Below are 14,723 nucleotides of genomic sequence, written 5' to 3' on the forward strand. Positions count from 1 at the left end.
AATATACAAATGCCCAGAAAGCACATGAAAATATGTTCAATGCAATTAATCTTTAGAAAAATGGAAATCAAAAATACAACATGTCATTATTTATCCTCTAGAATGTCTATAATAAAAAAGATAGATACTAACAAGTATTGACAAGGATGTAGAGAAATTCAAACTCTCATGTACTACTGGTACCAATGTAAAATGATGCAGCCATATTTTGGTAAACAATTTGCATCTTAAAAAGTCATTTGTAGACTTACTATATGACCTGCAATTCCCATGAGAGATGAAATTGTGTACATGTTGTCATTTCTCTTGGTTCAAAAAAATCAAGTGATGCTCTTGTTATAAAACTTCCACTTCTGTTTATTTAGTTTAGGTGCATAGAGTCTCTCAGTTTTCACATCTATAAATGTTAAAATTGAGATAGAACTGATGCTGTATCCTGTGTTATTCTGGAAATAGAACACATATAATACAAACAATAATATAAATAGCTATAAACACATACAAAGTGTACAGGTATACTTGACCGAAATGTTCACAGCAACATTATTTAAAATGGCCAAAAAGTAAAAATAACCCAAACATATCAATCATGAATGGATTTTTGAAAATGTGGTATATCCATACAATGGAATATTGTTCAGTCCCAAAAATGCTGCACATGGATGAACCTCAGTGAGAGAAGCCAGATATAAACATATATTGCATGATTCTATTTTTGTGAATTTTTTTAAATGGCAAATATACAAAGACAGAAAGTAGACTGGTGGTTGCCTAAGGCTGGGGTTGGTAATTAGAATTGACTGTAAATGGACACAAGGTTTTCTTTTTAGGGTGATAGAAATGTTCTAAAATTAGATTGTGATGATGGTTGTATAGTTCTGTAAATATAATGAAATCCATTGAATTGTACATTTAAAATTAGTGAACACCATAAATGGTGTATACATATTATATTTAAAGCAGTTTGAAAAATACCTCCTGGGTAGAGGGATTATTATATTTGTATTTATATATATTTTAAGTGTGGATAAATATTTATTGAACAAAGAGTATATATTTATTGGAAATGCATCTTAAAGTGGTGACGGGGACTTTTTTTCCAGTTAATTAGTATACTTCCAGATGATTATCATTTATTTCTAGAATGGGACAGAATTCAGCTTCAATTCTAATTTCAATATTTATATATGTAAAGGCTGAGAAACTCCACATAAACAAAATGAACTAATCTAGGTTATCACTGGTGATATTACCTAATTGCTCCCAGCTCATGTTGAACTCAACAGAACGACTTGGTATAAAATAAAAGTCCCGGAAAGTACATTTTGTTTAAGGCTAATGTGATAATACTATTCTAAAAGTTCTAGGGGACCTTGAGTGGGTCAGTTGGTTGACCGTCCAACTTTGGCGCAGGTCATCATCTCACAGTTCACGAGTTCGAGCCCCACATCAGGCTCTGTGCTGACAGTTCAGAGCCTGGAGCTTGCTTCAGATTCTGTGTCTCCCTGTTTCTCTGCCCCTCCCCTGCTTACACTCTGTCTCGGTCTCTCAAAAGTAAATAAACATTAAAAAATTTTAAAATAAATGAATAAAAATAAAAATTCGACATGATGCTAGGTCTTCACTGTATGACCTCATTCAACTTTTCTTCCTTAAATTTTTTGCATATGAAAAGCATGAATTTGACCAAGGGTCAATAATTGTGATGTTCTTAGTACAGTATAATTTTCCCCTGGCAGACCAAATAGTGGATGATGGACAAATGTAGCATTTTAAAAACTGAGTAATAAATAGATAAAAGTAATTTCTTATTCAGATTTGTAGATACATATGTAGGCTTTATAAGTTCTATATTTCCATATAAAATATTTTATCTGTTCCTTAGCAAATATATATACCCTTAAAAAACATCTATTAAAGTATGAAAAACAATTCCTTTAATATTTCTTACTAGCCTGATTTGGCTTCATTCTTGCCAAATTGATGTTTTTTATATTATAAAGAGGCTAACGGCTGGTTCAGTAAACTACCTCATTTTCTTTTTCTTTTTTTAAATTTACATCCAAGTTAGTTAGTATATAGTGCAATAATGATTTCAGGAGTAGATTCCAGTGATTCATCCCCTACATATAACACTCAGTGCTCATCCCAACAAGTGTCTTCCTTAATGCCCCTTGCCCATTAAATCCATCCCCCCTTCAGCAACCCTCAGTTTGTTCTCTATATTTAAGAGTCTCTTATGTTTTGTCCCCCTCCTTGTTTTTATATTATTTTTGCATCCCTGCCCTTATGTTCATCTGTTTTGTATCCTAAATTCCACATATGAGTGAAGTCATGATATTTGTCTTTTCTCTGACTGACTCATTTCACTTAGCATAATACACTCGAGTTCTATCCACGTTGTTGCAAAAAAGTACCTCATTTTCTATACACTTAATATGCATAACAAGATGGTGGGGTAAAGTTTAACACTAGACACCAAAATTCTTCTTCTTCTTCTTCTTCTTCTTCTTTTTAATTTTAGAGAGAGTGCTTAAGCAGGAGAGAGGGTCAGAGGGACAAAGAGACAGAGACACAGAAAGAATTCCAAGCAGGCTCCATGCTCAGCATGGAGCCCAACGTAGGGCTCAGTCCCTCGACCCTGAGAATCCCAAGCATGATTCCATGGGTCTGGAACTCACAAAACATGAGATCATGATCTGAACTGATATTAAGAGTTGGATGCTCAACTGACTGAGCCACCTAGGTGCCCCCCAAATTATTCTTACAGCAACTGTGTTGCTTTAAGGAAATCTTGGTAAGTCACTTAGAGTCAGGGTGAATCCCCAAGGACATAGGCAAATAAGAGAAAATAAATGAAAAAACACCTACAACATTTTTAATACTGTTACTACATTAGAAATGAGCCAAGGGGTGCTCATTTCTAATGGGGCTTCAGGAACGAAGGAAAGAAGGAAAGAAGGAAGGAAGGAAGGAAGGAAGAAGGAAGGATGGAAGGAAGGGAGGAAAAAGTCAAGATTGGAAACAGGTGGAATGGGGAATGAGGGGCACTGAAAACTTAGAAGGGAGGAAAAGCCAACCAACATGGTAGATTGATAAAGGACTCAGAAGAAAACAGTTTCCTGAGTTTGCATTTGTGGTGGTTTTTGCTACTGTAAGAGACCTACAATTTCCAGAATCCTTCAGTGTAGTTTTCAAAAAATTCTTTGTGTTTTGTTTTTGTTTTGTTTTGGTGAGGGATTTAGAAAAGAGGCTCAATACCCATCTTGTTTACATGGTTCAGAACAAAACAAGTATGTGAATGATGAGGAGAAGATCAATGAACTGAATTAGGGAAAGGAAAGGCCCAGATCCAGATGTGTCCTTGAGACTGTAAATCCTTTGGGAATTTTTGAACATCTCAAAGAGAGCATCAGATTTTTTACAAAAGGAGCTCAAGGAAAATGTCAATGTCTTTTGTCAGAAACCACCAAGAATATACTGGAGTTTGAGCTTCTGTTAAACACTGCTTGTCTTTTTTTTTTTAATGTTTATTAATTTTGAGAGCGAGTGTCAGTGGGGGAGGGGCAGAGAGAGAGAGAAAGAGGATCCAAAGCCGGCCACACACTGACAGCAGAGAGCCCGATGCCGGGCTTGAACCCACCAACCGTGAGACCATGGCCAGAGCCAAAGTTGGACGCTTAACCAACTGAGCCACCCAGGCACCCCAACACCACTTGTCTTTTTATAGAAGAAACTGTAAGTGGAATGTGAAAGAACCCCTTGCTAAAACACCAAAGCAGTTGCATTTTCAACCTTATTAAAATGTGGCTATATTTAAGTATTTCATGTATACTTGTAAAGGTTTTTCAAGTTCTGTGTAATTAGGGATTGTAAGAATAAAGAGAAGAAGGTATCTTTAGTACTGGTTGACTGTAATACCAGTTAGACACTAGCCCTTTCCCCTTCTTGAGTATGTCACTTATTAAGGAGGCTAAAAAGAAAAATGTGTGATGAACTGCTGGTAAAATCCACTGAACACCAGGGATTCATTTTTGGATATCCTGATGGTCTTGGAGGGATTCCCACTGCAGAACAACCAGCACTTTTCTGGCCATATTCAGGCAATAAATTGAAAGATCTAGGTCTAGGAGTTCCATCTTCAGCACTCTCAATTCTTGGAACTATTTCATTCCAGCCTGATTGCCCAATAAACTTATGTGATAGCAGATGACAAAGGAACACAATATTCAACAAAACAAAGATTTGAATGCATCAGTTCACAGAGAATTCGTAAGCAAAGATACTGTTTATGAAATAAAAAAAAGAAAGAAATAAAGAAAGAAAAGCCTGCTATTTTGTGAGACTGTAAAAGTACACCAAAGGTTACATTTTTATAGTTAAAATTTTCAAGCAATTCTTTCCAGAAACTCTTTCTTCATTGTTCAATAATATTTATTTCCTGAATAGTTTATGTTTCTAGGTCCTTTTTTGCCAGTTTGTAGTCTAATTGATGTTGTTTCTTTAAAAATAAAGTCCCTTTTCCTAAAGCAACACAAACTTTAAAAAACATTCATCTGGGGCACCTGGGTGGCACCTGGGTGGCTCAGTCAGTTAAGGGTCCAACTCTTGGTTTCAGCTCAGCTCATGATCTCATGGTTCGGGAGTTCAAGACCCACATTGGACTCAGCACTGACTCTGCTTGGGATTCTCTCTGTCTCCCTCTCTCTGCCCATCTCTGCTCATGTGCTCTCTCTCTCTCAAAATAAATAAATAAACATTACAGAAATTTAAAAAATAGGGGTGCCTGGGTGCCTTAGTTGGTTTAGCGTCTGACTCTGGCTCAGATCATGATCTCACCATTCATGCGTCGCAGCACCACATCTGGCTCTGCACTGACCTCTCAGAGTCTAGAGCCTGCTTTGGATTCTATGTCTCCCTCTCTCTCTGCCCCTCCCCTGCTCACACTCTGTCTCTCTCTCAAAATAAACATTAAAATTTTTTTAAATAAATATAAAAAAATGAAATTCAAACATTCGTCAACCTAATATAACTGCAAAGACTTGATGCCATGATTAATATATGAAGACGAGAAATCAGATAAATTTGAATTTATCCATTTTTTCTTACATGCTGTCTGGAACAATTGCTATTGTTCTTGCCAACAAAAACCGCTATTGGCTATTAAAAAAATCACATTCAGGACAGAATTGGAAGATGAGAATACCTGTGTGCCTGGCTGGCTCAGTCAGTAGAGCCTATGACTCTTGATCTCAGGGTTGTAAGTTTGAGCCCACATTGGGTACAGAGATCAGTTAAAAATAAAATCTTAAAATAATAAATAAAATAAAGGAACGAGTTCTGCCATCCAAAAATAAATAAATAAATAAATAAGTTCTTTAATTTACCTATAGACAAGTCCCTATGGTGTCAGATCACAGCATAGCTAAGCATCACTGAACTGTATTTAGTTTCAAGCCTTGCTTGTAACAGTGGGGTTCTTTCTATGCAGTTCTGAAGTGATAGAAATTAAAATGCTAACAATACCCAGTTTTAAACAGCCCACAGAAACTACATATGTATTAAGCCTACTCTCAGAGTCTATAAATTACTCCATCAGAATATATTAAGTAAGGGCTTTGGAATTTAACTCTTTCAGATGAAAACAGTTTCCATCAAATTTTCTAAAAAGTCAAATATGGGGCCATAGTAATATCAATTTTTTGAAGCCCACTGTACAGAAGGTCCTCTGCTGGCCATCTTACCTCCCTCATCTTATTTTACCCCCCAATAAACCAATAAGGAGGCTATCGTCAGATGAAGAAATGGAAGCTTAGGAAGTTTAATATATTCTAAACAACACAGCAAATACCTACCAAAGCCAAGATTCCCAAAGATTGTTTTCAGAATTGCTATTTTGTCAAAATTAATGTTTTATTGAATAACTATTACCATATGCTCAGTATACAGTCATATATTATAGTTTCCATATATTACCTTTGAATCCCCCCCCAAAAAAAAAATCATACAGAATGAGGTTTGTTAACATTAACATTAAGTAACATGATCAAAATCTCACAACTAGTAAGTAGTAGAACTATAGTTTAAACTGGAGTTTTGACTTTAAAAACCTTATCATTTTCCACTGTAACACAGTACCTTAGGGTTGGTTATCCAGTTCCCAAAAAGTAACATAATTTGGAAGAATCTGAAACATCCTAGGACAGAGAAAATTTCGCCAAGACTACAAATTTGCTGGTTTCTTTGGTTTAGCGCTAAAAACAAATATATACTTAGAATCATGATCTATCTAATGAACTCATGTTTGAATCCTAGCAGTCATACCTACTGCCTACATAATTTTGGGCAATTTACCTTCAATGCTTCAGTTCTCACCTTTGTGTAATTGGGATAACAATAGCTACTTCATAAGACTATGCTAACGATGAAGTAAGATAATATATGCAATGCTCTGTACCTTATAAGAAGCAGCTGACCGGAGTGGTCAAGAGCACAGATCTTGAAACCAGCTGCCTGAGTTCAAAATCTCAGTCCGCCACTGATCACCTCTGTGATCTTGGGGGAATTTACTTTATCCATCTGTGCCACCATTTTCTCACTGGTAAAACAAGGTAATGATTAAACTACTTCATGAGTCGGTATGTGTAAAATGCTTAGGATAAAAATTGTTTCCATTAAATTAAATGTGCCTGGCACATTGTAAGTACTATTTAAGAGGTTGTTAAATTTTAAAAATACACTTTGAACATAGCAGATGCTGAATAAATGGGAGCTATTTTACCCTGCAATCACTTGGGTGATTTAAAAATGATATACACGTATACATTTCTACCAGTATTTAATTTTTTTATCTTTGGAGAAAATTCCTCTATCGCCATTAAAATAACATGTAAAACTGAATCTGCAGCCCAGAATTATTAGTCTGAGAGCTACCCTAATAAGTTCCCTGAAGTTGGGGAGCGAGGAGGAGAGAGGGAGGTGTTATGGCGTCTTTCAGATTTGAGGTTAAGCAACTGAACTTGTCTCCAGGTGCTATTTACTGAGATGGGAGGCACTGGAGAGGGTTGCATATACGGGAAAAGAAAGGGAAAGCGAACTAACAATTGTTTAGTACCTTCCAAGAACCGAGCATTATGCTAGGCACTGTGTCCATATTACCTCACATCACTCTCAGAACCACCCTATGGGTATCACCCTCTGATTTATAGATCTGTGAAAATCTCTGAAGAAGTATGTTGCACCACAAAGGCAAGTGAGTCAACTTGTTAAATAAAAGTTTTTTTGCATAAAATAGTAAGAATTTTTTGTCCCCCACCTCCTCCCGCTACCTTTAAGTTCTGAATGTTCATACCAATATTTACATTGGTGTGTTAGCGTAGTCATCACTTTCAACCCAAAGTGACACTTTCCTATCCTCTGTAGTCCTTTAGTACCTCCGTGGACAAAGAACCTTTTGAGATGCCAGGGAAGCTGTAAAAGTTCAGTAACTGCTTGGAAATCTGTAATAATTAGATTACTCTGCCCAAAAATGTCATGGGAGTTGCTGTCGTTCTCCAATACTTACATTAGGCACAGCCATACTACCATGGAGCTAAAATTCAGTGTAATGATATTGCACATTAACGTAGTAATGTTGTCTTATATCAATTTCAACGTTGATATAATGTAATTGGTTCCAACTGGAAGCAAATCAAAGTCTATGTGTTTCTATTCCAATCTTCTGAATAATGCATGCTATCTGTATTACTTCAAAATTCGGGGAACAAAATGCACTAAACAGAACCTCAAATGGCCAAAAGAATTTGTCTTTTTAAGGGTGGTATTTCTGAATTCTCTAACAAAGACAACAACAAAGTTCTGAATCATAGAACCCATAAAGTCTTCAAACAAAAGCACCACCAAGGCAAATTACCCATCCGTTTTCCAAATTTACCATAGTGCAAATATTAGATGGAACCATATTAAAATGCTGATACAAGCACTTCCATATGGTTCCACTAATAGATCATAAAGAGCACATAGTTCATAAATCGCAGGGAACATTAACTACCATAGTTATTTTAAAAATCCCTGCATTCTTTAAAAGCCCTCTTTTCATTCTGATGGAAAATCAAAAGTGGACACTTACTTTTTATTGCTACTGCTTACTTTTCAAATTATATTACAACATTCTTATAACCAAGCTTTACTAATTATAACAGATGTATTTATGATGGATATTTTTGCTCTTTGGTTTTAAGATCAACTCTTGCTATCGTGACCATCAATGATAAACATATATATATATTAGGCTCTTGTGAGACTTCACGGTTGTCAGCATCCTTGTGCAGATACTACATCGTGCAGTCCCTATGACCTTGCATTTTAGGTGAGCATTTATCACCATTCCAGCCCTCACACTGGACATGTGGCAAATATTAGCCATGCATCATGGAAGAAGAAACAAATATATCAAAGAACTCAGATCTCACGGGTCATAACTGAGTGCAATGTATTCACTACATCTCTGTTAAACAACCTGTCCACTAGTGACTCAGTTATTGAATAAAACATGAATTCTGATATCACACCCTGAAGAAAGCATTGCTGTCCGATAGAGACATACCTTAGGATGCATAATCCCTACTTCCTCTCTGCTGTCAGGCTCATCCTGAGCTCCAGCTCCTCTTAGGCAATCTCCACACTACAGTGAAGAGAAAGTTTGCAGCCTTAGCCAGGGGGAAGCTGTAGGGGCCACAAGCACGGGCCCTTCCCTCTACTAAGCTCACCCACCACAGGGGTTGTGTGGTGACTGAGAAGGCCCCATAGCCTGCTGCGCCTCAGCTACTAACCCAAAAGCAGCAGAAGAAAACAGACCATAATGTGGAAGAGGAAGATTTTTTTTAATGACATTTTGTTCATAGAGAATTAAAAAAATTAGTATCTTACCCTATGATCTTTTTGGTTATGTGAGGTTATTTTCCCAAGTGCTGGTGGTAATTGTCCTCTTTATTAATTTTCTGTTGGTGATAATGAATGTGATGGAAAGGCAGGACTGGCAAGACCAGGCCTTTGCATTTGTTAAAGTGCATACATATCCTCTGAATACTTGGAAAAATACACATTCATCTTCAGTAGGTCTGGGGTGGGGCCTGACATTCCATATTTCTGGCAAATTCCCAGGGGATGCCAATGTTGCTGGCCCACAGACCAAATTTTGAGTAGAACGGAACCAAATCATTTCAAACAGTCCTTATATCCCCTAGGATCTAGGAGAAGAGGAAATATCTAAAAATTATTAATGATTTCATTTATCCTGAAAGCAATAGACAATGAAAAAAATCTAGCTCATTTTATTTTTCATTTATTAGTTTTTCTGTGGAAGTATATGAAATGAAATAGAATTCATTTTCTTAGTGTCTGTGAACAAATCGGGTGTTGGACTGAATAAGCATTTCTCGCTCTCTTCGATCCCCAGTGGCACAGAGAAATGTTGAGCTGCTTCCTCTTGGTTCACCCCTTCTCAGAACTTTTCCCATCTAGTCTTCTCTGCCTCTGCCTGATTTTTTTTTTTTTTTTCCTATAAAGATTCAGGGTTTTTATTGACCGGAGACAGATTATAGCAGGAATGTCCCAGTTGTTTTAGCTTGTGCAGTTGGCTGCATTCTTTTGAAATTAGCTTGGAATTAGATCACTGCTCAAAAGAGCCATAAAAATAATATCAGCATACAATATCTTATTCTAAATTATCAGCCCTGTCTGAATGCTGCAGCCTTGTTTGTATTTTTAACTTTTTATTTTGAAACCAACAGAAAAAGGTGCAAAAATAGTCGACTCATGCACCCTTCACCCAGCTTTCCTCAAGGATAACATCTTGCAAAACCATCTTATGTTACCAAAAACAGGAAATTTACACTGGTACAGTAAACTACAAGTCTTAAGTTTGGATTTCACCAGTTTTTACATGCAATCTTTATTTGAAGAAGGTGAGTATACATGACTATGAAATTTATAGATTCGTGTAATCACCATCACAATCTGATTGTTAAAAGCTGGTGTCCCCCAGGATTCTGTCCCTAGCCCTAGTCAGCTTTTGTTCTTCACACTGTCCCTGAACCTTGTCATTCATAATTGTGATGTTAACAGTCTTGTATTTGGGTAATTCCCAAATTGATAGCCCTACCTCTCTCTCTTGAGCTCTATTCCTAACCATTTCATGGCCTATTTATGGACACCCACTGAATATTTTATCGGTGCTTCACACTTAGCATATCCAAAATTGAACCAGTATTCTTTCATTATTAAACTAAATAGTCTGCATCTGTGGGAATAACACCCTGTAGCCCAAGCCAGAATACCCAGAGATGTATCCATCAGCCGTATTTCACCTTCACATAATAAAAACATCTGACACTCCTATGGCAGTTACCATGTGTCATACACTCAATGTAAATTAGCTCTTTTCATCCTGAGAGCAATCCTAAGTACTGTCAGAAATGGCTCCAAGTTCCCTGAAGCCAAGACTTGGACAAGTTTTAGTGTCCTTTTTAAAGTAAAAACCCAAAAACCAGAAAAAACAAACATCAGGAAATCTTGCCAGATGCTACAACCTGGATGAACCTTGAAGGAAAACATCGTGCTAAGTGAACTAAGACAGTTACAAAAGGACAAATACTTACATGAGGTATTTGAAATAGTTAAACTCATAGAAACAGACTAGAATGGTGGTTACCAGGGTCTGGCAGCAGAGGGAACTGAGGAGTTGCTAATCAGTGGGTATGAAGTTTCGATTATGCAAGACGAATAGATTCTAGAGATGTGCCATGCAACATAGGGCATAGTTAACAACGCTGCACTGTACACGTAAAGTTTGTAAGAGGATATACTTCATGTTACGTGTTCTCATCCCAAGAAAATAAAATTAAAAAAAGAAAATTACAAATATCAAAATTAGTATCTACAAAAGTAAATACTTGGACTGACACAAGTGATGGATCCTGAAAACTGACCTTCATTAGTTTCATGACACATCTACCCTCAAAGCAGGTGCTATTCTTACTTCTATTTTACAACAAGACAATAGAGGCACAGAAAGTTTGCAAATTTAACTTGATCAGGGTCCTCCTGCCATGGAGGTCCCCTGAGCCCATGGCCTCCTATATGATCTCTCAACTACTAAACACCCCTGCTTTGTCCATCCTCCACGCTGACCCCAGAGGCATCTGTGCAGGGACCACGTGTCTCTCCTGATCAGAAGCTGTGGTTAGTTCCTCATTACTTATGGAATAAGTGCTCAACTCTTTTGCATGACTTCTGGGCTGTCTCCGGCACTTGATGCCGTGGGATGCCGAAGTGCCCATGGCTCTCCAACACTCCATACTTCCAACTCCTTTCCACATGTCCTTCCCACTGCTAAGACTGCTCTTTGCCCATCCCCTCTACACTCAATGTCCTTTATCATTTTTCTAGATTAAAAATAGCATTATTAGTTAATTTTAGCTTACAAGAGTAATATATAGTTCAAATGAAAACAAATTATACCATACAAAAAAGCACAAAGAATTAAATGAAAACCACCAGGTCTGTAACTCCATTGTCTGGGGAGAACCACTATTAACACTTTAGTGTATACAAACTTTCTGTTTTTCCTGCACGTCAGTGTGTGCGTGTGTGTGTGTTCTAATCTATAAAGTTGGGATATGTTACTATGGTTTTTTTCTTCTATTTTTATCAGTCTACCACTCTCCCTCCAAATATTTTGTTGTTGGTATTTTAATACACATCTCTGATTACTGGGGAAGCCAAGCATCTCTTTATGTGTTCTTCTACTAAGAACTGCCTATAGACACCTACCCTTCTCTCTTGAGCTTATACTAACGATATTGGCTATGTATGTTACAATATTTTTTTCAACTTTATCCTTAGTCCTTTGACTTTGTAATGACGTAATTTGGAGTGATGCAATTTCACATACTGTTGGTGTGTTAGAATAACAACCATATATTTTTACCTCTGTAGCACCAGAATCCAATACAATGCCTGCAACAGAATAGGTGGTCAACAAATATTTGTGGAATGAATGTGTGGACTAAAGATACATCACCTCATTTTAGAGTGTCCAGTGTGTTGGGGATAAGGTCTCATCCTCTGATTTCCTTATCCCTTCTCACACAGAACCAACAGCCAAATCCTGTGAATTCTACCTTCAGAATGTCTTTAAACATCCCACCTTTGCCCACTCTAGCTCAGACTATTGTCCTTCCTTACCTGGATTTCTGTTCTAGGCTCCTCTTTCTGGTCACTCTAACTCCATCTTTTCTCCATCTGCGACCATGGTTTTCTAAAATACAATCCCTTCACTTCACTCTCCTGCTTAAAATCCTTTAATGATTCCATACTTAGAAAGGGTCTGGAAGCCGCCATTGAATCTGGTTGGATTTCCCATCTCAGCCTCATCTCTCCTCCTTCCCTCTCTTTACATCTTCTATGCTCCAGCCACATTGCATTTTCGTTTGTTCCAGAACAGATTACGCTTTCTATACTCTTTGCTTTCTAGATCTATCTCCAAGGCGGCAAGTGCCACAAAGACTTGTCCTTTCCCTCCACCAAAATTGTCACTCTACTATCACCACCCACCACCAGCAGTACCACCACTGCCACCCCTGCCTTGGGCACCTCCCTCTAAGCTTCTATACTTGCTCATTACCTAATACTTCTCCCCCATTCCATTTTCCCGCCTGGGTAGGAATTCTGGTTCAGCAATTTCAAAGAAACAGTCAAATATCTCAGGACCTATTATGTGCAAAGTACTGGCTCTATTTATGATCCTCAACTCAGTTTCCAGCTGAAATTTTGAGCACAGCTGAGGTCTGAAAATATATTAGTTATAAAAGTCTAAGAGCCTACATGAACTTTTTTTTGTGATTTCAAAATAGTGTAATTTGAGCTCCTCTTCGAACAGGGGATCTGAGAACAAATGGGGAGGTAGATGTCAGTGTTTTCTCAGCCTTGTTAGTTAAGCAGGCAAAGGAGAAGCAGAAATTCTGCTTCACTTGGTGATACCTTCTCACTCACAGTGGGACGATATAGTCATCAACCTAGAGTTTTTCGTTCAAACATAATAGACACATATACAAAAATTATTTTGATTAAGCTTTAAAAAATAATACATTCTCTGAATAAGTGTGAATAATCATCTGCCTCAGCAAATTTACAGTCCCTAATTTATTTGTGCCTTCCCTATTCTTGCTGCAACATGCTTTAAGTCTAAATATCAGAAACAAGAAAAGGATTCAATATGTGTATATTACTATTCATAAACTCTAAAATGACCATGGCTATAAAATTATAAAGCTTACTGCTTTTCTTTCAAGGAAATGACCACTTCAAGATATTTTAAACATGCCAACAAAAAATACTGTTTCTTTTGTCGCTTCCTATCGCTTCACTAGTTGCTGAGGATACAAGATAAAAAACAAAAGCATGTCCTCGCCGTTCAATGGGCTTACATGAGCTCCCAAATAAAAACCAGTCTGGAAAGCTTTTGCAGAAGAAGGGCCATCAAAAACAAAACAGAGAAATTCAACTTTTAGTCATTTATCAATCACTGAAATACAATAGGACTTCCCCACAATCTCCATGATTCTCAGACAAGATATTTTTATTTCTCCTTACTTTATTTTTTTTATTTAAAAAAATTTTTTAATGTTTATTTATTTTTGAGCCAGAGAAAGACAGAGCATGAACGGGGGAGGGTCAGAGAGAGGGAGACACAGAATCTGAAACAGGCTCCAGGCTCTGAGCTGTCAGCACAGAGCCCGACACGGGGCTCGAACTCACGGACTGCAAGATCACGACCTGAGCCGAAGTCGGATGCTTAACTGACTGAGCCACCCAGGCACCCCTCTCCTTACTTTAAAGAAATTGCCAATAGGAAGTTATTTCTAATATGTCATTTATATGCCTTTCCTAATAGAGTTGGCAAGCTAACGTGTTGGAACTTAGAACATCTGGTCAACTTAATCAGTTGGCCACTGAGTGTCAAATTCAATAGAGAAATCAAGCTGTCTATATATTTAGGTGTTGGTTTTATATTCTCCAGGCAATTTTTACTAAAGCAAAATTTTCAAACCCTAATGTAGTATACCATAAGTTTCTTGAGCATAAATATGATATTAAAATAAATTGCAGAGTTTTTTCTTTAAATACTTCCATTTTTCTCTAAACTAAATCAGCTACTGATTTGCTACCAAGGTCATTTGACTCCCATCTTTTTTTCTCCTATGTGTCAACATCTTGTCCACATCACTATTTATTCAGACTTTAAATAGCAAGAGGGGCGCCTGGGTGGCTCAGTCGGTTGAGCGTCTGACTTCGGCTCAGGTCACGATCTCACTGCTCGTGAGTTCGAGCCCTGGATCGGGCTCTGTGCTGACAGCCGGAGCCTGGAGCCTGTTTCAGATTCTGTGTCTCCCTCTCTCTCTGCCCCTCCCCTGCTCACACTCTGCCTCTCTCTCTCTCTCTCTCAAAAATAAATAAACACTAAAAAAAAAAAAAAAAAAAAATTAAAAAAAAATAGCAAGAGGCTCAGACTGAAAAAGCATATTAATTCATTTTGTCACTTAAAAGCTATTGCAGAAGCTGTAGTAGGAAAAAAAAAAGAATTATTAGGCGTGTTGCAATGGAGAGTTTATCTGATGTTTTAGTTTTATACTCCTCAGGATAATTGGCATCGTAGTATTAGC

This window comes from Lynx rufus, unplaced genomic scaffold (assembly GCF_022079265.1).
Source record: "Lynx rufus isolate CCGP_SWC_20201006 ecotype Redwood Valley unplaced genomic scaffold, mLynRuf1.p SCAF_1, whole genome shotgun sequence".
Classification (NCBI taxonomy): domain Eukaryota; kingdom Metazoa; phylum Chordata; class Mammalia; order Carnivora; family Felidae; genus Lynx; species Lynx rufus.